Genomic DNA, 26,232 nt, shown 5'->3' on the forward strand with positions numbered 1-26,232 from the left:
TCCAGCCCCTCACTCACTGCTGCCAGAGAAGGCGTCTGCATGTTTCGATCTCTCTCTCCCTCTCACTCACTGCTCCCAAAGGAAGGTCCCTGTACTTGAATGATCTCTTTCTCCCTCGATGCTGTTGGAGGATGGTATGGGAGCAAAGTTTAATTATGTGGTTTGTAGATTGGACTGTAGTTCACATTCTGATGTGTTTTTTGGCTTTGAATCAGGACAGCCCGCAGATAATGAACACTGAGCTGGACTGAATATGAACTCATTATTTTTTGTGATTTATATTCTGTATTTTCACTTGTTCATTTTATTGTCTTTTGCGCCTGGGAGGTCCATGGCTTTCTTTGTTTCATGGCTGTCTGTGGGGAGACAAAACTCAGGCTTATATATTACATACATACTTTGAAAATAAATGTACTTTTAATCCTTTGAATTCTTCGTAGCTTCTCTTACGCACCTCTTCCTTTTTACTTTATCCATACTTTTCCAGGCATTTGAACCCACATGCTGACAATTTAGTTTAAAGCCCTCCCCAGAGCCTTAGTTATGTGATTCACTGGAATCTGGATCCCAGCATGGTCCATCTGGGGCCTGTTCCATTAGAACAGCTCCCTCCTTCCCCAATACAGTGCCAATGTTCCACAAATTCAAACCCATTTCACATGCTGCAATAAAGTCAGAAGTAATCAAAAAAAAGGATGAACTTGAGTCAAATCATTTATAAATAGAAAACGAGAAGGCAAGATTGGACAGAGAGAAAAGGACCAAAAATATATAGTCTATAGTTGCCAAAAATATTCTGTCATTTTAATGTCCAATTAATATGGAAACCAAAACAAAAACGTTTAATCTTATCTTGATTGCCCCATCACTTTACCCTATTAGTGAAATTCCCGTTATACTGCCCTCATTACCTCGAGCAACTTGGTTTTTCTGATGAGGCTACTGGATTGTTTGTCTTCCCACTGATGCTGCCTAATCTGCGGAAATTTCCCAGCATTTTCTGTTTTTATTTTGAGATTTATAGCAGCTGTACCTTTTTAATTTTCAGGTTCTTGATAGCATGGAATAGTCTTAAGGTGAGGTAACATTAGAATGTAGTGAATGTTAGCTTGGGGTAAACCAATTAAAGTTTGGAATTTCATCAGATCATATCTCCTACTTCCCCAGAATTTGTCAGCTAACTGTCCAATAATAACTGTATACATCTTAATAAGGGACGCTTGATACAAGAATTTAAACAGCATTAAAAAAATATAGAGATTAGCTTTATATCTCACATGAATTCCTTAAGGTTGTTTTAGCCGGGGATGGTAATGTTCTCACAACCTATTAAGTGCTCTCAATGGCGTGTCTCTCAAATGGCCTCTGGCAGCCAGGTCCAGCACCTGCGTGGCTTAACTACTAAGCATGGCAGAACAGTTTCTACTGACAGGAGAAGGTGCAACAGCGGGTTACTGGCACCTTAAAAACAGTCACCTCAAGCAGTTGGGGCTCGTCTGCTGTGGTTGGGAGCTCATCTGGGAGAAGGACAACTTTAATGTCAAACCTCCGCTGCCTTGTGGCTGTACCCACTCATAGAAAGGCTTCAGGAGTAAGCCCTGAGGGAAAAAATCCAAAACCGGAGTCCCTAAGGTATGCCTGTTTGGCAAGTCCTGCGATGCTGCTGGTACCAAACTGTATCGGTCTTTGCCGTTCCTTTGGGTTCATCAGATTGTTACATGGGCAACAGTTTGCTCTCCATATTGTACCGCTCAGGCCTGTGTATCTAGACGACTAGAACGCAACATCCATGAGCAACAGAGGTCCGCACATTCTATGCTGCACACTGACATGGAAGTCTCCTCATGTGGGTTCCAAACTTATAACATTAAGAAGACGTGACATGAAGTCTATTATATTTGAGAATATCCCTTGTAACCTTTGAAGATGTTGCAACATTGCTTGACAAGTATGACTGTTCCTGGTTATAAGAAAACTCTTACAATGAGAGTGCAGAGGAGATTTACAAGGATGTTGCCTGGATTGGAGGACGTATCTTATGAGAATAGGTTGAGTGAACCTGGCCTTTTCTCCTTGGAGCGACAGAGGATTAGAGGTGACCAGATAGATGTATAAGACGATGAGGGACATTGATTGTGTGGATAGTCAGAGGCTTTTTCCCAGGGCTGAAATGGCTAATATGAGTGGCATAGTTTTAAGGTGCTTGGATGTAGGTACTAGGGATGTCTGGGGTAAGTTTTTCACACAGAGAGTGGTGGGTGTGTGGAATGCACTGGCGGTGGCGGCAGTGGAGGTGGATACAAGTGTCTTTAAGAGCCTCTTAGATATCTTACATGGAGCTTAGAAAAATAGAGGTCTGTGTGTTAGGGAAATTCTAGAGTAGGTTACATGGTCAGCTCAACATAGTAGGCCGAAGGGTCTGTAATGTGCTGCAGATTTCTATGTTCTGTATGTTCCATGTACAGTGCATTGAAGCATACAGTGAAATGCTTCATTTGCATCAAATCAAATTAGCGAGGATCGCGCTGGGCAGCCCACAAGTGTGATCACGGTTCTGGTCACTAACCCTAAACGACACTTTGGAATGTGGGAGGGCATTTGAGTATGAAAAGGAAACTCACACACTCACAGGCAGAACAAACAAACTGCTTACAGTAGCGGGAATCAAACCCCAACCGATTTTACAGTTGGCTCTTCAAAGCATTGTGCTAAACGCTATGCTACCATGCAGCCCCCAGGGAATGTTTTGTTTGACTGGATTTAAAGGACAAAGCTACAATTAGAGAAAAACATAAACAAAATGCTAGAGAAACTCAGCAGGCCAGGCAGCATTGATGGAAAAGAGGACAGTCGACATTTCGGGCCAAGACACTTTGGCTGGACTGGAGAAAAAGTGCTGAGGAGTAGATTAGAGAAAAAATATTTCATTTCATAGTTTTGATATCTTCTTCTTGTGACAAAATTTCTTTGTTACAGAGCTGTCAGAGAGGGAAAAACCTAATTTTACTGCTGACTCTATTTATGGTTATTCTTCTTTGGAAGCAGGAAATTATTTTTAATGACTCATATGTCTAGAAACTTAACTTAGTTCATTACACAAACCCTGGCTGCAAGAACAAATCAGAGGCTGTGCATTTGGCAGGGGGAAGTTCATCTCCTGATTTCCCGAAGATCCCCAACCACCTAGAAAGCAAAGATCTGGTGTAATAATGATATAATGATCACCTTCCTGGTTGCGTGAAAATCAACAGCTCTCAAAAGGCTCAATGTAATCCTTGAGAAAGCAAGCCAGATTATTAAGTCACATTTCCCTCCGTAAATAATCATTGCTTCACCCCATTGCAATGTTTAATATCAACAACTCACACTACATCAGTGTGGCAACTCTCCTTCACCAGCACTTCCAAAACTAACAAGCTCTTGTGCCATGGACAAAGACTGCAGGTGCATTGACACAAGTAAATGGTGATGTAGATGTACTTTGATAATAAACTGACTTTGACTTACAAGTTCTTCTTCAAGGCGCCCATTGTCTGATTTGGAAATTCTTCATCCTGACTAAATCTCAATTTCTGTCACTCCCTACCCGACAACATCACGGGAGCAATTTCTCCACAAGCACCTCCTGAAGGCACTTTGAGATTGATAACAGATGCAGGCCTTACCAATGATGCCCAATTCTCAACAGTTAGTGAAATAAATGTAATGATCTGTATTTTTTATTAAATACCATCTTAAGAACTAGCTCAAAGGTCTAGGTACTCATATGGACTGAAAGTCTTATAGCTCAGGAGGAGCACATTGGCACTAATAGAGCTACTGCCTCACAACTGCAGTGACCCATGTTCAATCCTAGCCTCAGGCACATTCTGTGTGGTTTCCTCTTGCAATTTCCTCTTGCAGGTTGGTCACCACTGTAAATTATGCCCAGTGTGCACAGGTGAACAGTAGAGTCCCACAGAAAACTAGCCTCACGTGCTTACTAAGGGCTGCCAACTTTGATGAACTTTGCTTACCATAAGATTGGCAGTGTATTGAAGGAATGGAATCTTAATTTTGCACAGTAAAGGCCCAATGTGAAGCAATGTAATGTGCTGCAGAGACTCAATCTAAAATTTATAAATTTTGCACTGGATACAATACTTACCCCAGAGACACAGAAATATAAAAGGACTAACTGAATACTGGAGGAACTTAGGTCAGGCAGCATCTATGGAAATGAATAAACAGTCGATGTATTGGGCCAAGACCTTTCTCCAGGACTTCAAACTAATGTACTGTTAGTCCTTTTATACTCTGTGTCTCTGTGGTATGTATTGTATCCAGTGGAAGAATTCTAAATTTTAGATTGAGTCTTTGTAAATTTTTGGGAACAAAGAATCCTCTTCCATATTCCTAATATTTAAAGCTAAATGTTAGTGAAGCAGGCTTGTCATGTTGGGCAGTTTGTATCTAAGTGATCATGTTTTTGAACAGGGATTTCCTGGAGTTTCTTCCTTAGCAAAAACATTTTGAATTATTCATTCTATTTTTCACAAAATAGTGCACTAAAAATAAAACTCCATCAAAGTTGCATCAAAGTTGTATGATAATATGTCCATACTGGGAATAAAATAAAGCATTCCGATTTTCATCAAAACAGGTAGTTCATTCCCAGCATTCCCAGTGCTGACACTGATAAGTCGATTTGGAGAATAAACCACAATTGCTGCTGATTTCAAGAGTTCCATCTATTATTTTGTATTTCATAGCACTGCTCTTGCAAAGTCAACAAGTTTCTCAACATACACTTGCGATATTAAACCTGATTCTGATTCCATCTCGGTTTGATTCCATTCTGATTTGCGGGCAATTGCGTTTATGATATCATTGAAAGGGGGCTTCAGTTTGGAAAGCATGTGTGTCAGTCGACCAAAGAGAAGGGGTGCCTTCTTAGTGGTGAGTAGAATTTGCTTTGTAAAGGGCCGGAAAGCTAAAGTGAAGCAGATAGACCTGTCGGACAACTGGCATCACCTGTATATGCTGGAACCGTACTACTTTTCCCTGCCACTAAATGTTTTGTATAAGACATAGTACTAGGTCAGCAATGAATTATGTTTGCAAAGCCATAAATGAGGATCATTCTTTCTACCAGTGTAAGGGCCACTAACAGTAAAGAGATTAATCCACTGATAACAGGGTTGTCAGAACCTTTCCGTTGGCTTGGGGAGCACAATTAGGTGAGTGCATGTTTATTTTGCTTTTTTGCACAGTAATATCAGGAACCCCATCTCTTTATGCAAACCTGCTATCATGCAGTCGTGAAGTCCTTGGAGGAGTTTTTCAGCGACCTTTTCTAGTTCTGCGAAGGAGCTGGGGAAGTCCTGACTTGCTGTTACCCAATACCTCATTGTAGCTCTTTGAGGTGTGATTTCTGTAGAGAAATACTTGCCAGGAAGTGTAAACCTGCTATCTGGATAACGTTTGCTGCCTTTAGGATGGTTTTTACTTAATAAACTGTTGCTTTGATTTGTCTTCTCCAGTGAGACTTTGTGTGGTCTATATGTTAACCATTTCCGCCTAATGCTCCCATGACATGATATTAATATGGTCCTGGAGATTTCCTGCTGAATCAGGTGATGATATTGCATCAGGTGAGGTAGTAATTATTAGTAGGCAGTGGTTGTGGGTTTGGAATTATTCTGGTGAAGCTCTTTAGGATTGTCACCAATACTACTAATTTTGTTATGTGAAGTGACAAAACCATATGCAGGTAGAAGATTAACTTTATTTGTCACATGTACGTCGAAACACCAGAACACAGAGTGAGATGTGTCATCTGTGTTAAATCAGCGAGGATTGTGCGGGGCAAGTTCTCGAGGTGGGGGCTCACCTACTGTAAGAAAACGTCCTCACGATAAACTTGCTACAAGTCCGCTGCACAATAAATCTGCAACAACTTCCCTCTTGCCTCACAATAAACCGCATCAAAATCTGCCAGAATTTCCATTAAAGTTTTCCATGTGGTTCGGATCTGCCTGCCTGTCTGCTAGGCTTCGGAACTTGATAACTCTTCCCAGCTGTTCCCTGCAGATCTAATAATTACATCCATTAGAATCATTCTACACTTCTAAAACTAAATTGTAAGACTTTTTTTTCATGAACAGAGTTCTTGTGCATTAACAATGAACTCTTATCCTCATATTTTACCTCCTATGGCTCTTGACTTTATTGTTTACCTGCACTACACTTCCTCTGTAAATATAACTGTAAAATTATATATTCTGATTTTCTGTTATTAATTTTTCCTCGTGCTACATCAATGTACTTACGTTTTGAAATAATCTCTATGGATGGCTGGGGAGCTATGGTTTTCACTCTATATCACTGTGATCAGGAAGAAGACAGGTCACAAAGCAATTGCTCTCACTTCTTTTACAGCTTTTTAAAATTTCAGACATGGATCTACTACTGTTAGAGTTTATAATCTACATTCTGTGTGATATAGGGCCAGTCAGGCAATCTGGTTCTTTTCTGTCTCCAAGAGGGTCCCACCAGGCTGCAACCAAAGAAGGGGTGTGGGCCCAGGACCAACTCCATCTCTCGCTGATTTCACCAATAACAGCGCCGAGGCAGATTGAAGTCATTGCGGCAAGTGCGGAAGACGAGAGAGCGTTCGGTGCTGTCTATCAGCCTCTCGCTCGCTGCTGCTGGAGAGGGTGTCTGCTGTGGATGTCTCTCACTCACTGCTCCTGAGGGAAGTTCCTTACATTTGTGTGATCTCTCTCCCTCAATGGTGTCAGCGGATGGGGCTGGAGCAGGTTCAATTGATGCAGATTGTAGAGTTGGACTCTAATTCAGATTTTAGAATGTGCTCTAGTTTTCGTTCTAGACTGGTTGTTCGTTTTTTGTTACTAATATTGGATGGTTTTTGAATCAAGTCAGCCCGTAGATAATGAACATTGAGCTGAACCATACTAAGATTGGACTTCTGTATTTTATGTTCTGTGTTGTTCTTTGTTGCCATTTGTGCAATTTTTTTGCATGTGGAGATTGACAGAGGTGGATTGATATTTGCCAGTTTTCTATGAAAGGGCTGGTTTCTTGGTTTTTCTTTGTTTCATGACTGACTGTTGGGAAGACGAATGTCAGGGTTGTTTACTTGGAGAATAAATGTACTTCGAACTTTTTACACATTACAATAATAGGCCAAGTTTCATTGCTAAGGATCTCAGATTCATGACACTCATTTGGAGAATCAATCAGGCCAGTGTGCATCTGTAAAAGCAGCCAGCCATTGTGATCAGAGATAGAAGGTCTTGTGAAAAAGGGAAGCTTCTTGTGATGGTTATATATACTTATGACGTGTAACCAATTTACCAGGGTAAGTACGCTGACTCAGGTCACCACATTGTTGAGTAAAATGTCTTTTCTTGTAGGATAATGAATGCCAATTTATTAAGAGTGAAATCGACTAAAAAGTACTTTGTACAAACTCATTTAACATGATTGATCAGAATCAGCCTGATTGATTGCTAGGATTTGTAAGACTGGTACAGTATATCTGTTTCATTATTCTGTACTGAATTGACATGGTAGTTAAGAGAGTCCAAACTGACATAATAGTTATAAACAAACAAGATTTTGCAGATGCTGGAAGATAAAAAGCTGGAAGAATGCAGCAAGTCAGGCAACAGACATAGGGAGGTATAAACAGTCAATGTTTCAGGCTGAGAGCCTTTACCAGGACTGGAAAGAAAGGAGGGAGGCAGAAGGTAGGGATAGGCGAGTGGTGACGGGTGAGACAGGTGAGGAGGAAGTGGACAGGCAGGGGTTGAAGGAGCTGGGAATGGAGAAGTGGAAGAGGTAAAGGACTGAAGAAGAAGGAATCTGATAGGAGTCAGTGCTTCATGGAAGAAGGTGAAGGAGGGGCACCAGAAGGAGGTGATGAGCAGGTGAAAAGATGAGAAGAGGTGAGAGGACAGACAGAATGGGGAATTGAAAAAGAAAGAAGGGAGGGGGAGACATTACCAGAAGTTACAGAAATTGATGTTACACGTTAGAAGCTACCTGGGCAGAATATGAGGTGTTGCTCCTCATATGACTGTACTCCTCTCTGTAGACGCTTCCAGACTTGTTAAGGTTCCTCCAGCATTTTGTGTGTGACATAAAAGTTAATAAATATTCCCTTCCCAGAGGAGTGAGTCAGAATGAGATTCTAACCTTCTCACAACAGATAATGAAAGCATTCATGACAGTCATCTCTCTGCTGAGTGCCAACCACCAGGGGAGCCAATTTCATCACCGAAAAGGCATTAATATACTTGCTGACCTGAATGTTAAACATGAGAGCGTGGTATCACAAGTCAAAGTCAAGGTCAAAGTAAATTTATTATCAAAATACATACAGTATATGTCATCATATACTACCTTGGGAGACATTTTCTCTCAGGCATTTATAGGAATATAAATAACTACAACAGAATTTATATTAAAAAAAATCACGTAAACAAAGATTGACAAACAACCAATGTGCAAAAGAAGAAATGTTGTGCAAATAAATAAATAATACTGAGAACATAAGTTGTAGAGTCCTGGAAAGTACATTGTGGAATCAGTACAGAGTTGAGGTGAGTGAGGTTGTCCAGGTTATCCTGGTTCAGGACCCTGATGGCTGGAGGGTAATAACTGTTCCTGAATCTGGTCGTGTGGGATGTAAGGCTCCTTTACTTCCTGCTTGATGGTAGTATCAAGAAGAAAGCATGGCCTACATGGTGGAGTGCTTGATGATGGTTGGCTGCCTTCCTAAGACAATGCTACTCAATGGTGGAGAGCACTTTGTCTGTGAAGGACTGGGCTATATCCAATACTCTGTGTAGACTTCTCCATTCCTGGACATTGGTGTTTCCACACCAGCCAATGATGCAACCAGTTAGGTTACTCACCAAAGTAACCTAACATCTATAGAGGTTCGTCAAATTTTCAATGACATGCTGAATCTACACAAATTTCTAAGGAAGTAGGAGGACTGTCATTCCTTCTTTGTGATGGCCTTAAATGCTGGTCCCAGGACAGATCCTCTGATATGACAATGCATTCTTTGGCATTGGTCTTTACATTTCTCTGGCATTAAGTGTCCCTATTGAAGCCTATTGAATACAGGACTGAATGTATTATATAGGAATTGACACAATATACAGAATAAGGTGGACGATCCTGTCACGCAGTTAGAGATTGACACGTATGACATTGTGGGCATCACTGAATCGTGGCTGAAAGAAGAGCATAGTTGGGGACATCAGCATCCAAGGATACACATTGTATCGAAAGGGCAGAGGGGGTGAGGTGGCTCTGTTGGTAAAATTGAAATGAAGTCCTTAGAAAAAGGTGACATAAGATCAGAAGGAGTAGAATCCTTGTGAGTAAAGTTAAGAAACTACAAGGGTAAAAGGACCCTGAGGGGAATTATTGTATATACAGGCCTCTGAACAGCAGCCAGGACATGGGACACAAATTACAACGGGAGATGGAAAAGGCACGTTAAATCAGCAGTGTTACGATAGTCATGGGACATTTCAATATACCGGTAGATTGGGAAAATCAGGTTGGTGCTGGATCCCAAGACAGGGAATTTGTAGAATGTCTCCAAGATGGATTTTTAGAGCAGCTTGTGGTTGAGCCCACTAGGGGAAAGGCAATTCTGGACTGGGTGCTGGGTAATGAATCAGATTTGATACAGGTGCTTAAGGTAAAGCAAGCTTCAATCATGATATAATAGAATAACTGCTCAGTTTGAGAGGGAGAGGCTAAAGTCAGATGTATCAGTATTACAGTGGAGGAAAGAGAATTATAGAGGCATGAGAAAGGAGCTAGCCAAAGTTAATTGGAAGGGGACACTAGCAGTGATGATGGCAGACCAGTGATGGCTGGAATGCAGTGCATCCAGAAGATGAAAGTATTTTCTAAAGGGAGGATCATGCAACCATGGCTGATGAGAGAAGTCAGAGAAAGCATAAAAGCAAAAGAGAGGGACATAAATTACAACAAAAATTAGTTGTAAATAAGATGATAGGGAAGCTTTTACAAACTAAAGACAACTAAAAAGCCATAAGGAAAGAAATATGAAGGTGAGCTAGCCAATAATATAAAAGAGTACATCAGAAGTATTTTTTCAGACATACTGTATAAAGAGCAGAAGAGAGGTGAGAGTGGATATTGGATCACTGGAAAATTACATTGGAGAGGTAGTAATGGGGGTACAATGAAGCTTTGTGCAAATGTATTAAGTGTTTTGAGTCAGTCTTCACTGTTATGACACTAGCAGTATGAAATAAATCTAAGTGTATCGGGGGCAGATGTGAGTGTAGTTGTTGCTACTAAGGAGAAGGTGTTTGGGAAACTGCAAGGTCTGAAGGTAGAGTATTCACCTGGACCAGATAGACTACACGCTATGGTTCTGAGAAAGGTAACTGAAGAGATTGTGGAGGTATGAGTCATGATCTTTCAAGAATCACTAGATTTTGGAATAGTTCCAGAGGACTGGAAAATTTCAAATGTCACTCCTCTCTGAGGGAGACAGGAAGATGTTGGAATCCATTATTAAGGATGAGGTTTCAGGGTACTAGCAGGTATCTGATAAAACAGAGCATTGTCAGCATGGATTCCTTAGAGGGGAAATCTTGTCTGACAAATCTGCTGGAATTCTTTAAGGAAATAACAGGTAGGATAGATGAAGGAGAGTCAGTGGATGTTGTTTTACTTGAATTTTCAGAAGGCTTTTGATAAGATGCCCCAAGTGTAGCGGCTAAGCAAGATAAGAGCCCATGGTATTACAGGAAAGATGGGTAGAGCATTGGCTGAATGGCAGGAGGCAAAGTGGGAATAAAGGGGCACTATTCTAGTTGGTGGTCCCCAGTGGTTGGTGTTGGGACCACATTTTTTCATGTTATATGTCAATGATTTGGACAATGGAATTAATGACATTGTGGACAGATTTGTGGAAGATAGCAATGTAGGTGGAGGGGCAGGTAATGTTGAGGAAGCAGGAGGTTTGTGAAGGACCTAGACAGATTTGGAGAATGGGCACAGAAGGGGCAGATGGAATATTGCATAGAGAAGTGTATGGTCATGACATTAGCAGAAGGAATAAAGGCATAGAATATTTTCTAAATGTGGAGAAAATTCAGAGATCCAAAGTACAAAGGGACTTGGGAGTCCTCATGCAGGATTCCATAAAGGTTTTCTTCCAGGTTGAGTCAGTGATAAGGAGGGCAAATTCAATGTTAGCATTCATTTTGAGAGGACTAGAATGTAATGCTGAGAATTTATAAGTCATTGGTCAAACCACATTTGGAATATTGTGAGCATTTTTGGGCCCCTTATCTAAGAAAGGATTTTCTGGCATTAGAGATAGTCCAGAGGAGGTTGGTAAGAATGCTTCTGGGAATGAAACCTATTGAATATTGAAAGGCCTAGATAGAGTATATTTCCTATAGTGGGGGAGTCCAGGAACAGAGGGCACAACCACAGAATGGAGGGACATTGATTTAGAACACAGATGAGGATGAATTTCTTTAGCCAGAGGATAGTGAATCTGTGGAATTCATTGACACAGATGGCTGTGCAGGCCAAGTGATTGGGTATATTTAAAGTGAAGGTCAATAGCTTTTTGATAATTCAGGGTGTCAAAGTTAATGGGGAGAAGGCAGGTGAATGGATTTGAGGGATAATAAATCAACCATGATGGAATACCAAAGCAGATTCGATGGGCCAAATGGCCTAATTCTACACCAATGCCCTATGGTCCACTGGTTTCAAATACAACTGAGAATTATTAAAATCAGTCATGTTACTGACCCAAGTTACTTACATGAACTAATGGTAGATATTTTCAGTACATATTTCCTATGGCTCAGCTTTGTTGGGCACTCCGATTAATGGGACTTGATTGGAAAACTAATGTTGCTGTTCAGTATTCAGATTGCAGACAATGTGATCTTGACATTATGAAAATAATATACCTCTTCATTTACTGTGATCTCATACTTGTCTCTGTAACATCTGTAAATAGGAAAACTAGCATATTTTACACAATCTAGGTAAATAAAAGGTGTATTTTAGAGAAATTCATTGACTTCCTACTTCACACACAACTGCTTATAGCATCAAAAATAATGAAATATGCTACAGCTCTTCAATCAAGAACTGGTTTACAAGTTAACAATCTGTATGCCAATTGAGAGCAACTCCTAGAAAATGAGATCATGCTTATTATTCTAGATTTTCACTTTCCTCTACAGAATTCTGCAGATAGAAAGAAAGAGAGTTTTGGAGATGTGGACAGAACACAGGACAGTACCGCACAAGAAAGGCCCTTTGGCCCATGATGATGTACTGACCCTTTAACCTACTCTAAGATCAATCTAACCCTTTCTTCTTACATAGTCCTCAACTTTTCTTTCAACTATGTGCCTATCTATTCCTAATATATTTGCCTTGGCTACCGCCTGTGGTAGTATATTCCATCTAACTACCACTCCTCGTGTAAAAAAATACTACCTCTGACATCCACACTATACTTTCCCTGAAACTCCTTAAAGCTATGCTTCCTCATAATAGCTGTTCTACTCTGGGCAAAAAAATGACTCTGGCTGTCCTCTCATTCTATGTCTCTTATCATCTTGTAAACCATCCGATTTTTGAATGGACATCGAACCCGTAGATACTACCTCATTACTTTTTTATTTTTAATTTTGCACTACTTATTTAACTTAACTATTATATATATACTTACTGTAATTCATGTTTTTCTCTATTATTATGTATTGCATTGTACTGCTGCTGTAGATAACAATTTTCATGACATACGCCAGTGATATTAAACCTGATTCTGATTCTGAAGTCATTTCTCATCCTTCTTTACTCCAAAAAGAAAAGCTCCATCTCACATAATCTATCCTCATAAGACATGCTCTCTAATCTAGCCAGCATCCTGGTAAACTTCCTTGCACCCTCCCTTAAACTTCCACATACTTCCTATAATTGGGCGACCAGAACTGAACACAATACTCCAAGTGTGGTCTAACCAGAGTTTTATAAAGTTGCAACATTACCTCACAGCACTTGATCTCAATCCCCTTACAAATGAAGGCCAACACACATCTTCTTAACCATTCTATCACCTTACACTGCAACTTTGAGAGATCTTTGGCTGTTGGTCCTAGAGATCTCTCTGTTCCTCCAGACTGTTAAGGATCCTGCCATTAACTTTGTATTCTATCTTCAAGATCAAACTTCCAAAAAGGATTACTTCACACTTTGCTGGAGATCGAGAAAGACAGAGAGAGAGAGAGGGGGGGGGGGTAGAAAATAATACATGTAATACCGTAAATGGTACCTGTGAATAAAGATGCTGGAGCTATATGGAAGCTAGAGGATATAGAACTTTTTTGTTCAACAAAAAGGTGCAGAGCAGACATCACATTGAGGCCCTTTTGGAGGAATACTTGACCGAATATTACATGACATTTTGTATGCTAAAGATCAAAGAAAGTTCGGCACTCCTGTAGTTGGGTAGATTTTACTTTGTCAAAGTTTATGGTTCACCTGCCTTTAAAGGAAAGTTTTCTCATTAGCACAGAGCAGGCTAGCATCCAAGATGATCTCATAGCAGCAGTCAATTACTGCAAGCAAAGGAGATGCCTTCCCTCTGACTGCACAGATTCCAGGACAGCAGGACTCTGGCAGGCTCAATCTATGGTGTCACTGCCACAATCCTGTCCTAAGCATTATGATGTTCAAGTTATTTTTTTATCAGAGATAGTTAATAGACTGCTGACTCGCACTTGATATGATGAAATGATGTGAATAAGAGGCCCATATTTTTCTGTGATAACACTCACAGGATTGATAGTGAAGGGAAAAGATCTTTGCTCTTCATGATGACATGATCACGACTTCCATCTGACTGGGTTTTCTGTAAACAGGAGTATATTGTTATTTTAATGACATATCCTGAGCCATCAGAAGAAGCAGTCATTCATTCAAATAAAGCTGAGGAAATCTTCCTTTTCTCGATATGTCATAAATCTTTGGAATTCTTTACTCCAGGGAGCTGCAAGGGCTCAGTCATAGAATGGAGTAAAAGCCAAGAAAGAACAATTTTTTGGATTATGGGTGAGTTTAGAAGAACATAAAGGTAAATAGAGATAAGGGTAAGATCAGATCAGGCATGAACTTATGGAATGTTGGAGTAGGCTGAAGGGACCAAGTGGTCAATCTTGCATCTATTAAGTTCTTATGTTCTGATGACTTCAAAGAAGAACAGAGTCAGAATCAGGATCACTTATATCCCGTATTATTTTTCCACTATCAGCTTACTTCACAACTTTACGTAGGAAATTGTTGACTCCAGTTAACCATTTTTTTGTTTCAAGATGTCATTCTCATGGTTGGGAATGGTTTAAACTAACATGGCAGGGTGGTGAGAACCAGGATGAGCCAGCGGGTTTGCAAGTAGATAATGGATGTAACATGAATGTAAGGAAGGACAAGCCAATGACTGGGTATAAATGAAGACCATAGAGGCAAAATTCAAAAAGGCAAAGAATGTAGGACTGAAGGTGTTGTATTTAAATATGCATAGCATTTGGAATAAAGTGGACAAACTCATGGCACAATTATGACAATATAGGCATCACTGAGTCATGGCTGAAAGAAGGTCATAGGTGGGAGCTTAACATCAAAGGATATATTTTGTAGCAAAGGAACAGGCTGGAAGGCACTGGCAATGCTGTGGCTCTGTTGGGAAGAGATGGAATTACATCTTTAGAAAGCAATGACATGAAGTCAGAGAATGTTGGATCTCTGTGGATTGAGTTAAGAAACTGCCAGGGTGAAAAAAAACATTATGGGAATCATATATAGGCCTCCAAATAGTAGCCAAAATGTGGGGTTGAGATTGCAAAGGGAGCTGGAAATGTAATGTAATAACGGTAATTGAAGGAGGACTTCAATATACAAGGCGATTGGGAAAATTAGGTTGGTGTTAGATCGCAAGGGAGGGAATTGGTTGAATGCCTAAGAGATGGCTTTTTAGAGCAGCTTGTGCTTGTGTCTACTTGGGGAAAGGTTATCTTAGAATGGGTGTTGTGCAATAACCCAGGTCTTATTAGGGAGCTTAATGTAAAGGAACTCTTAAGAGACAGTGATCATAATATGATTGAATTCGTACTGAAATTTGAGAGGGAGTAGCATAAGTCATATGTATTGGTATCGCAATGGAATAAAGGGAATTACAGAAGCATGAGAGAGGAACTTGCCCATTTTGATTCGAGGAGGATACTGGTGGGGATGACAGCAGAGATGACTGAAGTTTCTGCGAATAGTTCACAAAGCACAGGTTAGATATGTTGCACAGAAGAGGAAGTTCTCAACTAGCAGTGGTAGGCAACCATGGCTGACAAGGGAATTTAAGGACTGCATAAAAGCCAAGGATAGGGCATATAAGGTAACAAAAATGAATGGGAGGTTGGATGATTGGGAATCTTTTAAAATACAACAAAACACAACTAAAGAAGCCATAAGAAGGGAAAAGATGAAATATGAGGGCAAACAAGACAACAATATAAAACAAGATACTGAAAGTTTTTTAATCATATAAGGAGTAAAAGGGAGGTGAGGGTTGATATTGAAGCACTGGAAAATCATGCTAGCAAGGTTGTAATGGGAGACAAAGAAATGACAAATGAACTTACAAACAACAGAAAATCTACAGATGCTGGAAATCTGAGCAACACACATAAAATGCTGGAGGAACTCAGCAGGCCAGACAGCATCTAAGGAAAAAAGTACAGTTAACATTTCAGGCCAAAACCTTTTGGTAGGACTGGGGAAAAAAAAGCTGAGGAGTAGATTTAAAAAGTGTGAGGAAGGGAGAGAGAAATACCAGGTGACTGGTGAAACCTGGAGGAGGACAGATGAAGTAATGAGGTGGGAAGTTGATTGGTGAAAGAGACAGAAGGTCAAGGAAGAAAGAAGAAGAGGGAGGAGCACCAGAGGGAGGTGATGGGCGGGTAAGGAGATAAGGTGAGGCAGGGAAAAGGAGATGGGAAATGGTGAAGGGAATGGGGTGAGAGGGCATTACTAGAAGTTTGAGAAATTAATGTTCATGCCATCAGGATGGAGCTACCCAGACAGAATATAAGGTGTTCCTCCAATCTGAGTGTGGCCTCATCGTGACAGTAGAGGAGGCCATGGATGGACATATCAGAATGAAAATGGGAAGTGGAATTAAAATGTGAGGCCACTGGGAGATCCAGCTTGTTCTGGAGGATGGAGTATAGATGCTTAGCGAAGCAGTCTCCCAGCCTATGTCAGGTTTCACTGATATACCGGAAGCCACACTGGGAGCACCAAACTCAGCATATGACCCCAACAGACTCACAGGTGAAGTGTCGCCTCAGCTGGAAGGACTGTTTAGGGCCCTAAACAGAGAGGAGGTGTAGGGGCAGGTGTAGCACTGGTTCTGCTTCTAAGTTTAAGTGCTAGGAGGGAGAAAAGTGGGGAGTGCTCCCAGTGTGGCCTCTTGTATATTGGTGAGACCCGACGTAGATTGGACGGCTGCTTCACAGACCACCTATGCTCCATCTGCCAGAACAAGTGGGATCTCCCAGTAGCTACCCATTTTAATTCCACTTTCCATTCCCATTCCAATATGTCCATACATGGCCTCCTCCAAAGTTGAGATAAGGCACACTTAATTGGAGGAATAACACCTTATATTCTGTTTGGATGGCCTCCAACCTGAAGACATGATCTCCTCCCCTCCAGGTTTCACCTATCACTTGGTGTTTCTCTCTCTTTTAAATCTACTCCTCAGCATTTTTTCCAGTCCTGCTGAAGGGTTTCAGCCTGAAACGTCCACTGTACTTTTTTCCATAGAAGCTGCCTGGCCTGCTGAGTTCCTCCAGCATTTTATGTGGCAGATGAACTTAATGGGTACTTTGTATCAGTCTTCTCTGTGGAAGACACCAGCAGTGTGCCAGAGCTCCATGATTGTTAGGGAGCAGGAGTGATTTCCATTACTATTACAAAGGAAAAAGTGCCAGGCAAACTGAAAGGTCTTAAAGTGGATAAGTCACCTGGACCAGATGGACGACCTGAGTCCCACAGTCCTGAGAGAGATTGCTGAAGAGAAAATGGATGCATTGGTCATGATCTTTCAAGAATTATATAATTCTGGCATGGTCCCAGAGGCCTGGAAGATTGCAAATGTCACTCCACTCTTTAAGAAGGGAGGAAGACAAAAGAAAGGAAATTATAGGCCAGTTAGCCTTAGTGGTTGGGAAAGTGTTTGAGTCTATTATTAAGCACAAGGTTTTGTGATACTTGGAGACTAATGATAAAATAAGTCAAAGTCAGCATAGTTTTTGTGAAGTTTAGAGTTTTCGAGAAAGTAACAAGCAGGGTGGACAAAGGAGAGGAGTGGATGTCATTTACTTGGATTTTCAGAAGCCATTTGATGAGGTGGCTCGGATGAGGCTGCTTAACAAGATAAAATCCCTTGGTGTTACAGGAAAGATACTAGCATGGATAGCAGAATGACTGACAGGCAGGAGGCAGTGAGTGGGAATAAAGGGTACCTTTTCTGGCTGGTTGCCAATGACTAGTGATGTTCCTCGAGAGGAAGTATTGGGACTGCTACTTTTCACATTGTTGGTCAATGATTTGGATAATGGTTTTGTGGCAAAGTTTGCGGATGATATGAAGATAAGTGAAGGGGTAGTAGTGATGAGGAAGTGATGCAATTGCAGCAGTAGATAGGCAGATTGGAAGAATGGACATAAAAGTGGCAGATGGAATAAAGAGTTGGGAAATGTATGATAATGCATTTTGGTAAAAGGAACAATAGTGCAGACTATTATCTAAATTGGGAGAAGGTTCAAACATCAGAGGTACAGAGGGACTTAGGAATCCTCGTGCAAGACTCCCAGGTTAATTTACAAGTTGAGTCCGTAATAAAGAAAGGAAATGCAATGCTTGCATTTATTTCAAGGGGAATAGAATATAAAAGCAAGGAAATAAGGCTGAGGCTTTATGACACTAGTCAGGCCACACTTGGCGTATTGTCAACAGATATGGGCCCATATCTCAGAAAGCCTCAAAACTGAGGGATGACCTTTTAGAACAGAGGTAAGGAGGACTTTTTTTTAAGCTAGAGAGTAATAAATCTGTGGGATGCTCCGCTACAGACTGAGGTTGAGGTCAAGTCCATGGGTATATTTAAGGTGGAAGGTTATAGTTTCCTGATTGGTTGGGGCATCAGAGGATATGATGAGAACAGTTTGTGTGGGTTCCAGGATCAGCCATAATGGAATGACGGAGTACACTCTATGTACTGAATGGCCTAATTCTGCTCCTGTGTCTTATGGTCTTATGGTTCTCTTTGGCAGTTAACCTGCCACAACTTCAGACCCCTTTGTTGTTACTTCCTGGTCCCTGTCATTTTCTCCATTATTCCTTCCCTCTGCCCTTCAGCTCCTCCTCATGCAGATCCACCTTTCACTTTCCAGTTTCTGCTTCACCTTTCCCCTCACCTCATCTACCCACTGTACTCACAGGGTCTCAAGCCAAAAGGTTGTCTATCTCTTTGCCTCCACAGATGCAACATGTATCTACAGCACAAAGTTCTGGAGGAATTCACCAGCTCAGACAGTATCTACAACATAGAATACAGAGCCAACATTCTGGGCCTGATGAAGGGTCTTGGCCTGAAACTCTGGCTCTTTATTCCTCTTTATAGATGCTGCCTGACATGCTGAGTTCCTCTAGCACTTTGTGTGTTTTACACTGGATTTCCAGCATGCGCAGAATCTTGTGAGTATCTGCAACAGCTCCCGATCCTAAAATCTGCAATCTTCTGTGCCACCAATATTGTGAATCCTGTGAATTTCAATAGTTTCCCCTTGATCATAAGCTTCCTTGGGTGTAGTTTTCAAACTTTTTATTCTTCAAACATTTTGCTGTTCCCAGTTTCAGAATGATGTACCCTGTCGGCCAGCCTTTCTCAATCTTTTTGCACTGGAGGTCTCAGGGAATAATGTTCAGGTCTCAGGGAACCCTAGTGTAAAAATTATTATATCTACAGCTCACACTATGTTAGCGTGATCAGTAAATTGTATACATAATAATCAAAAAATAATTATCAATGCTCCTTTGAGTAGAGAATGAATTTTTAGCCAACCTTTCCTGAAAAAAGAAACAGAAAGTTAAGCTTAGCTTACCTTTCTTGAAATTAACATCTTTCTTTCTCTTTCATAAATTTTAAAAACTGATAAGCGAACATAATAAATATCTGTTAAATAACTGTCTTAAGCCAAAATGGGATTTAATTTTTCTAAAGGTAGATTCAGTAGATTTAATTTAAATAAAGGTTGTAAATTGATTTTAATTAATGGTATTTACAACATGAAAATTTATGTGCAATGTTGAATAGTCAAGTTACTAAAAACCATAAGCCAAAGCAACACAGTTGCCAGTATAGTTCCTTCAAGACTGACCATTTTTTATCCAGGTATGAAGACAAAACATTAAAAATATCTTGGCCTTTGCTTGTTTTGGGTAGCTGTTTGCCACGGAAGTTTTCCTGAATTTCACCATCATTTACAAATTTTACAAATGCTACAGCATGACATTTATTGGTGAAATCGGTTGACTCATTAACCTGGATAGAGAAGCTGTTGTTTTTCAGTTATCGCACAAAACCTCTTCAGTATCATGTGACATGTCATCCATACGTCAACTTACTGTACTGTATGTGTTTGAGTGTGAAACCTTTTCAATTTCTTGTACCGCATCGTGTCCGCACATTTTACTCACTATAATTTTACGTGCTGCCACTATTAGGTTCTCACCAACTGTGTGACTTTTCCTTTTCTGGGTAATAGGTTCTGCTATTAAACAATTTGCTTCCTGAATCTGTTTGACTGACTGTGACTCCATTAACAAAAGCTTTCCTCCGTTTCTTTTGTGATTCCAACAGCCGCTTAAAATAATCAGCACCTTTACATGCCACATAGCTGTGATTTGTAGTTAAGAGTCTTTTCAAATTTGATGGAGCCATTGTTGCATCTATAAGTTGTCTGCCACAGACTGGTCACAAAGGAATAGGACAACTTGGATCAACAGTTCATGTAAAACCCAGTGATAAGTAACTTTCATTGTAAAGACGGACTTCTTTATGTCCCGTGTTGCACTAGCAGTGAAATGACTCAGAAGATTTTACTATCAGACATTGGCCATTTAGACATGTCTGTAAACACGGAGGTTAATAATTTATAAAGAAAGAATGGCATCATAAATAACTAAACGAGTAATCCACAAAAAGTACTAAAACTTCACAATGCAATTCACTTCTAACTTACACAATCCACCTTTTGCAATGTTTACAACAATAGCAAAGTGGCAAGCCAGCAGCTGAACCTTGGCACGTAAAAATCCCTGAAGAATGAAGATTTCTCTCCAGTTTTCTACTAAACTTGTCGTGTTTGTTCACTTCTGTAAGACAGTCGGCAGTGCATAATAGGAAGATAGGGGAGGTAACTTGGGAGGGAGAGGCTGACATCAAAGGCCAAGTTGGGCAAGACTATTCAATACTCCGAAAACACACTTCATGCTCTTTATCAGCCTACCATCCTCGCTTCCGTACAATACAGTGCTCACCAATTATCAACCTACTGTCCTCCCCTCTGTGCAACACACCACTCACTATCGGCCTACCCACCCCACATTAACAAGATTGCTAACGGGGCTGCTCGGTCACTGCCCACCACTCTGTGTGCTAGTACCGCGGATCATGCAAGGTTCAAAAAATGTTTTTTTTTTAATCACAATCTCGCGTGAAACCCCCAGTGACCTCTCATGGAACCCCGGATATGAAACCCTGCTGTAGGGCAATTGCATGAATAGGTACAGATTGGTTACTTAAGGTTGTCATAGTTAGGGGAGGTAGTGGGGATAAGCTCCCACTACCTATTAAATGCTTCAAGTAGCCTTGGACAACCAATTCCAGGTCCTAGCCTTCACGTGTGGCTTAGCTACTAAGTCTGGCAGAATGGTTTCTGCTGACAGGAGAAGGGGCAAAGGTGGGTTACTGGCACCTTAAAGGTGGGGCTCATCAGCTGTGCTTGGCAGCTCATCTAGGAGAAGGAAAATTCTGATATCAAACTTCCTGCGGCTGTATCCACTCATGGGAGGGCTTCGAGAGTAAACCCAAAGGGAAAAATCCAGAGCTGCAGTCCCACGTTGAGTTCAACATGGAATGGCATCTCCTGTGACACCGCTGTATCAGCCTCTGCCGTTCCTTTGGGTTCATCAGCTGTGAGGAGAGGGGGAGCCTGCTTCAAGGGCAACAGCTTGCTCTCCATGTCCAACTGTCCTGGTTTGTGTACTGGCCTGCATATCACATAGACAGATAGAAACATAGAAAACAGGTGCAGGAGTAGGCCATTCGGCCCTTCAAGCCTGCACCGCCATTCAGTATGATCATGGCTGATCATCCAACTCAGAACCCTGTACCTGCTTTCTCTCCATACCCCCTGATCCCTTTAGCCACAAGGGCCATATCTAACTTCCTCTTATATATAGCCAGTGAACCAGCCTCAACTGTTTCCTGTGGTAGAGAATTCCACAGATTCACCACTCTGTGTGAAGAAGTTTTTCCTCATCTCGGTCCTAAAAGGCTTCCCCTTTATCCTGAAACTGTGACCCCTCATTCTGGACGTCCCCAACATCTGAAACAATCTTCCTGCATCTAGCCTGTCCAATCCCTTTAGAATTTTATACATTTCAATAAGATCCCCCCTCAATCTTCTAAATTCCAGTGAGTATAAGCCTAGTCGATCCAGTCTTTCTTCATATGAAAGTCCTGCCATCCCAGGAGTCAATTTGGTGAACCTTCTCTGTACTCCCTCTATGGCAAGAATGTCTTTCCTCAGATTAGGGGGCCAAAACTGCACACAATATTCTAGGTGCGGTCTCACCAAGGCCTTGTACAACTGCAGTAGAACCTCCCTGCTCCTGTACTCAAATCCTTTTGTTATGAATGCCAACATACCATTTGCCTTTTTCACTGCCTGCTGTACCTGCATGCCCACATTCAATGACTGGTGTACAATGACACCCAGGTCACGTTGCATCTCCCCTTTTCCTAATCAGACACCGTTCAGATAATAATCTGTTTTCCTGTTCTTGCAACCAAAGTGGATAACCTCACATTTATCCACATCAAATTGCATCTGCCATGAATTTGCCCACTCACCTAACCTATCCAAGTCACCCTGCATCCTCTTAGCATCCTCCTCACAGCTAGCACCGCCACCCAGCTTCGTGTCATCCACAAACATGGAGATGCTACATTTAATTCCCTTGTCTAAATCATTAATACATATTGTAAACAACTGGGGTCCCAGCACTGAGCCTGCTGTGACACAATATCCACAGTCGACCCCCGACCCCGACCAGCGAAGGGCCTCAGGGTCAAAACAGTTTTTTGATGGCATTATTTCATTGCCCTTTGACTTTGCGACTCATTTTTAGTTACATGCTTTTTTGTGTTATTCCTAAAAAGTTCTTCACTTAGTGATCAGTATTGGTCAAAAGTGTAAGTATGCCCAGCTTCGAAGCTCTGCTGTGATTTATCACTTACAGCTGCAGCTCAGTTTGATAAATCAGCATTCAGCATTGTGTGGGAAAAACACTTATTATCAGATGATGTATACCTGCCAAACCTCAGCATTAATTTACCTTGCTATGTATTGACATTTGTGTGACTGACCTCCTTTTCTTGGAATTTGAAATTACAGTTGTTCTCATTATTCTCACAGGATTTAAAGAAGGGAATAAATTGAGTCCTCGTTAAACCATTTAAGTCATTGCTGTGTTTTTACATTCTTATTCTAAACACGTGGGGTATCATTTTCTTTATTCCTTTTTTTAGCTTATTTTTTCTGATGTCAGATGCCTAGTTAAAATAGGACTTGTGGTAAGTGTTTTGCAATCTGAATGATAGATATCTGGTCTTACTGATTTCATTTTGTGGCATTTCATCAGCCACTATATTTTCAAGGAATCCACTGTCCTGTTATTGTGCTGCATTCTTGGGCATGCTGTTCCAGCAAGGAATAAAACAGTGGCTGGCTCAGTTCCAAGTGAAAGTTAAAGGAATTCTGTTGCCTGGTGTGACTGTATTGACTTTTCATGCAGAAAGAACAAAAGCAAATTTTGTATACATGGTGATTCAGAATTATTGATTGCATCGAAATTGTTTAATATTAGCAACAGTTGAAGATGCGTGTCACCAGTAATTAAACAAATAGTATTTTAATCCTCTAGTTCAATTCAATATTATATAAACCAGAGGGTATAATTACAACAAATTACTGTGAGGTTTATTGATCATAGAGTATTTTAATAATTGCTTGTAATATGCAAGTTTTCTCCTTGAAGAGCATTATGCAGGAAGCTTTGATGGGAAACAACTTCTTTCCCCAGGCCATGAGACTATTGAACTTGCTGCCACCACCCAGGTTTCATCGCATATGAAGCACCAGTAGTGTTACACTGTTTACTTTTTAACTTCTGTCACAAATGCACCTTATTATTCGTTATATATTATTATAGTGTCTTGGCCCGAAACGTTGACAGTGCTTCTCCTTATAGATGCTGCCTGGCCTGCTGTTTTCCACCAGCATTTTGTGTGTGTTATTATTTGCTAATTGATTTGTGCTCGTACTACTTTATGTGTTGTGTGTGAGTTATATACACTGTGTTCTGCACCTTGGTTCGGAGAAACATTGTTTCATTTGGCGGTATACATAGATACAGTTAAGTGGCGATAAACGTGAACTTGGTCTTTTTATGGCAACTCTATGCTTTCCCCCTTCTATTTATCAATAACTGTGAAATGTAAGAGTGACAAGAATTCTACTTTGATATAATTAGCACAATCAGTACTCTGAAGCACAAACATTTGTACTTTAGTTCTCTGAAATTGTCTGAAAAGTTCTCTGAAAAGTCTGAGATTGTAAAGGACTCTAAAACTTCATATTGTCCAGACAATGGTGTTTCCTTTTACCCTGGTAAACCATGACTGTGGCTCATCAGGAAACTGCTCTTCCACATTTGGCGGGAAGATATAAAGTTGATGCCTTTTAAGTGACATTTTTACCCTTGGAAGTTGGTTACAAAACTTTGCTGAAGGACACATGTAAGCTTTAGTAACAAGGAGCATGAGTAAGCCATTTGGGTTTCTAATCCTGTTCCATATCCCAATTCATTCATTATTTGCATCCTAACTTCATCCACTTGCCTTGGCTCCAAATCTTCTCATATAATCTTACTTGTGTATGAGTCTCAGATGCAAGATTATTAACTGAATCAGCTTTTTGTGGGGAGAAGAGGTATGAGATTCCACAGAGGAAATGCAGCAAGTGCACATTCAATTGATTTGAAAGTTGAGGTGTTTAAACTAATAGAGGAATTGAGCAGATTAGGTTTATCACCTCTGGAATTTAGAAATACAAGAGGTAATCTCATTGAGATATAAATGATTCCCAGATGGCTTTCAGAGTGAACATGAGAAACTGCATCTTCTGTCTGGAGTAATTAATTTTGGTGAAAGTAGTCAATCTTAGGATAAATACTATTGAAATAAGGAGAGGAATTTTTTCTTGCATTCTTCTTCTCCAGAGAGCTGTGAAAATGTATTCTTTAAACATATTAAAGGCTGACATTTCAGCATCAGCATTTTCTTGTGTCTCAGTATTAAGGCTAACTTTGATTCTGAAACAAGGGATTAGGAAACAGGCTGGACAGTGAGTTTAAAACAAGGATTATTCATAATCTTCTTGAATGACTTGAAGCACCTACACTCCCACTTCTTATGTCCACAAAACTCCCTTAATATTTTCACTCTTTTAGCTCTCTTAGCTAAGGCCAATTGTGTGGGCTAGTTTGTTTTTTAAAAATCCATCAATCATTAACTTAGCTCTGTTTCTCTTATCCTTTGCTTCTGATTTCCTCTTGCAACATTTTTCCAACTTTTTGCACGTTCACCTCTTCATATTCATCCTTATATTTAAGATTTGATGTCTCCTCTTTTCCTTTTTTATATGCCACAATCTTTGAGAAACTCCAAATCCACCCCCCGCCCCCACACACACACACACACGCACACACATTTATTTCTTGTGTCTTCCTCATCTAACCTGCTTTTCACCACTTCAACATCTGACGGAAGCAGAGATATGCCCAAATATTGGCATTTCTGTTTGGTCTAGTGTCTATTAGTCGAAGCTTGTCAAATCAGTTGTTTCTTGACCCAATAACTGGCTTGGGTATTTACTCAAACATCTGACCCAGCAATTGTTCAGCACTTAGAATTGTACAAGATGGGAGACACTAGGATAACTCTTTGGATACTGAATGATGCAAAGGTGGCCAGTTCATCTCTGGTGTAGTCAAGATTCTCTCATATCTTTCATTTTCCTTCAAAAATACAAATGTAGATGAATCCCCACATTCAAATTTTCAGTGCTTTAATAGAAAATGTTGCTCCCAGAGACCTGGAGCAATAAGCCTCTGTAAATAAACTGACAAATAAAACACAGACAGTGAAAAATTAAGAAGTTTTTTCAAGTGGGCTTATTTCAACACACAATATTTAAGGCACAAACTCACCAAAGCTATGTGAAGTTGCAGCGGATCTTTGTTACCGTTGAGTGTTCAAGCATATTAATTTGTATTTCAAAACAGAGCATTCAGCTCTGACTACTACTTTAAGAAATTTCTTACAATTGCAAAATATTATTCTATGCTTTCTGCCAAACTAAATAGTATCACATATTTTCACATTTACATATCACATTCCTTCACATCAGACACCATATGTCACCATCTTGTTCATTCATTTAAATAGTCTGAATTAAAATAGATGGAAGAGAAAGGTGAAATAGGAGAAACAGAAACAGACCAAAAAGGTGGACAGGGTGAAGCAAGGGAGTGAGAGAAATGTAAGGAAAAGGAAAGAAGAATTATAAAAATGAGGCGAGATCTCATTGAACCCTATTGAATATGTTAAGGTTTAGACAGAGTGGATATTTCCTATAGAGGAGAGTTTAAGACCAAAGAGCACACCTCAGAATATAAGGACTTCCCTTTAGAACAGAGAAAAGGAGGATTTTTTTAGCCAGAGGG

At 40.4% G+C, this 26,232-nt stretch overlaps 1 long non-coding RNA gene across 1 annotated transcript; it reads right to left on the reverse strand.

Annotated features, from left to right (window-relative positions):
* Positions 1-301: 301 nt before the first annotated feature.
* Positions 302-25,774, reverse strand: LOC132379761 (uncharacterized). The gene is made up of 3 exons (XR_009507527.1): positions 25,717-25,774; positions 13,881-13,954; positions 302-356 (listed from the first exon to the last, which is right to left on the reverse strand). It is a non-coding gene; the product is annotated as an uncharacterized LOC132379761 (long non-coding RNA).
* Positions 25,775-26,232: the final 458 nt, after the last annotated feature.

This window comes from Hypanus sabinus, chromosome 22, assembly GCF_030144855.1.
Source record: "Hypanus sabinus isolate sHypSab1 chromosome 22, sHypSab1.hap1, whole genome shotgun sequence".
In the NCBI taxonomy this organism is placed as follows: domain Eukaryota; kingdom Metazoa; phylum Chordata; class Chondrichthyes; order Myliobatiformes; family Dasyatidae; genus Hypanus; species Hypanus sabinus.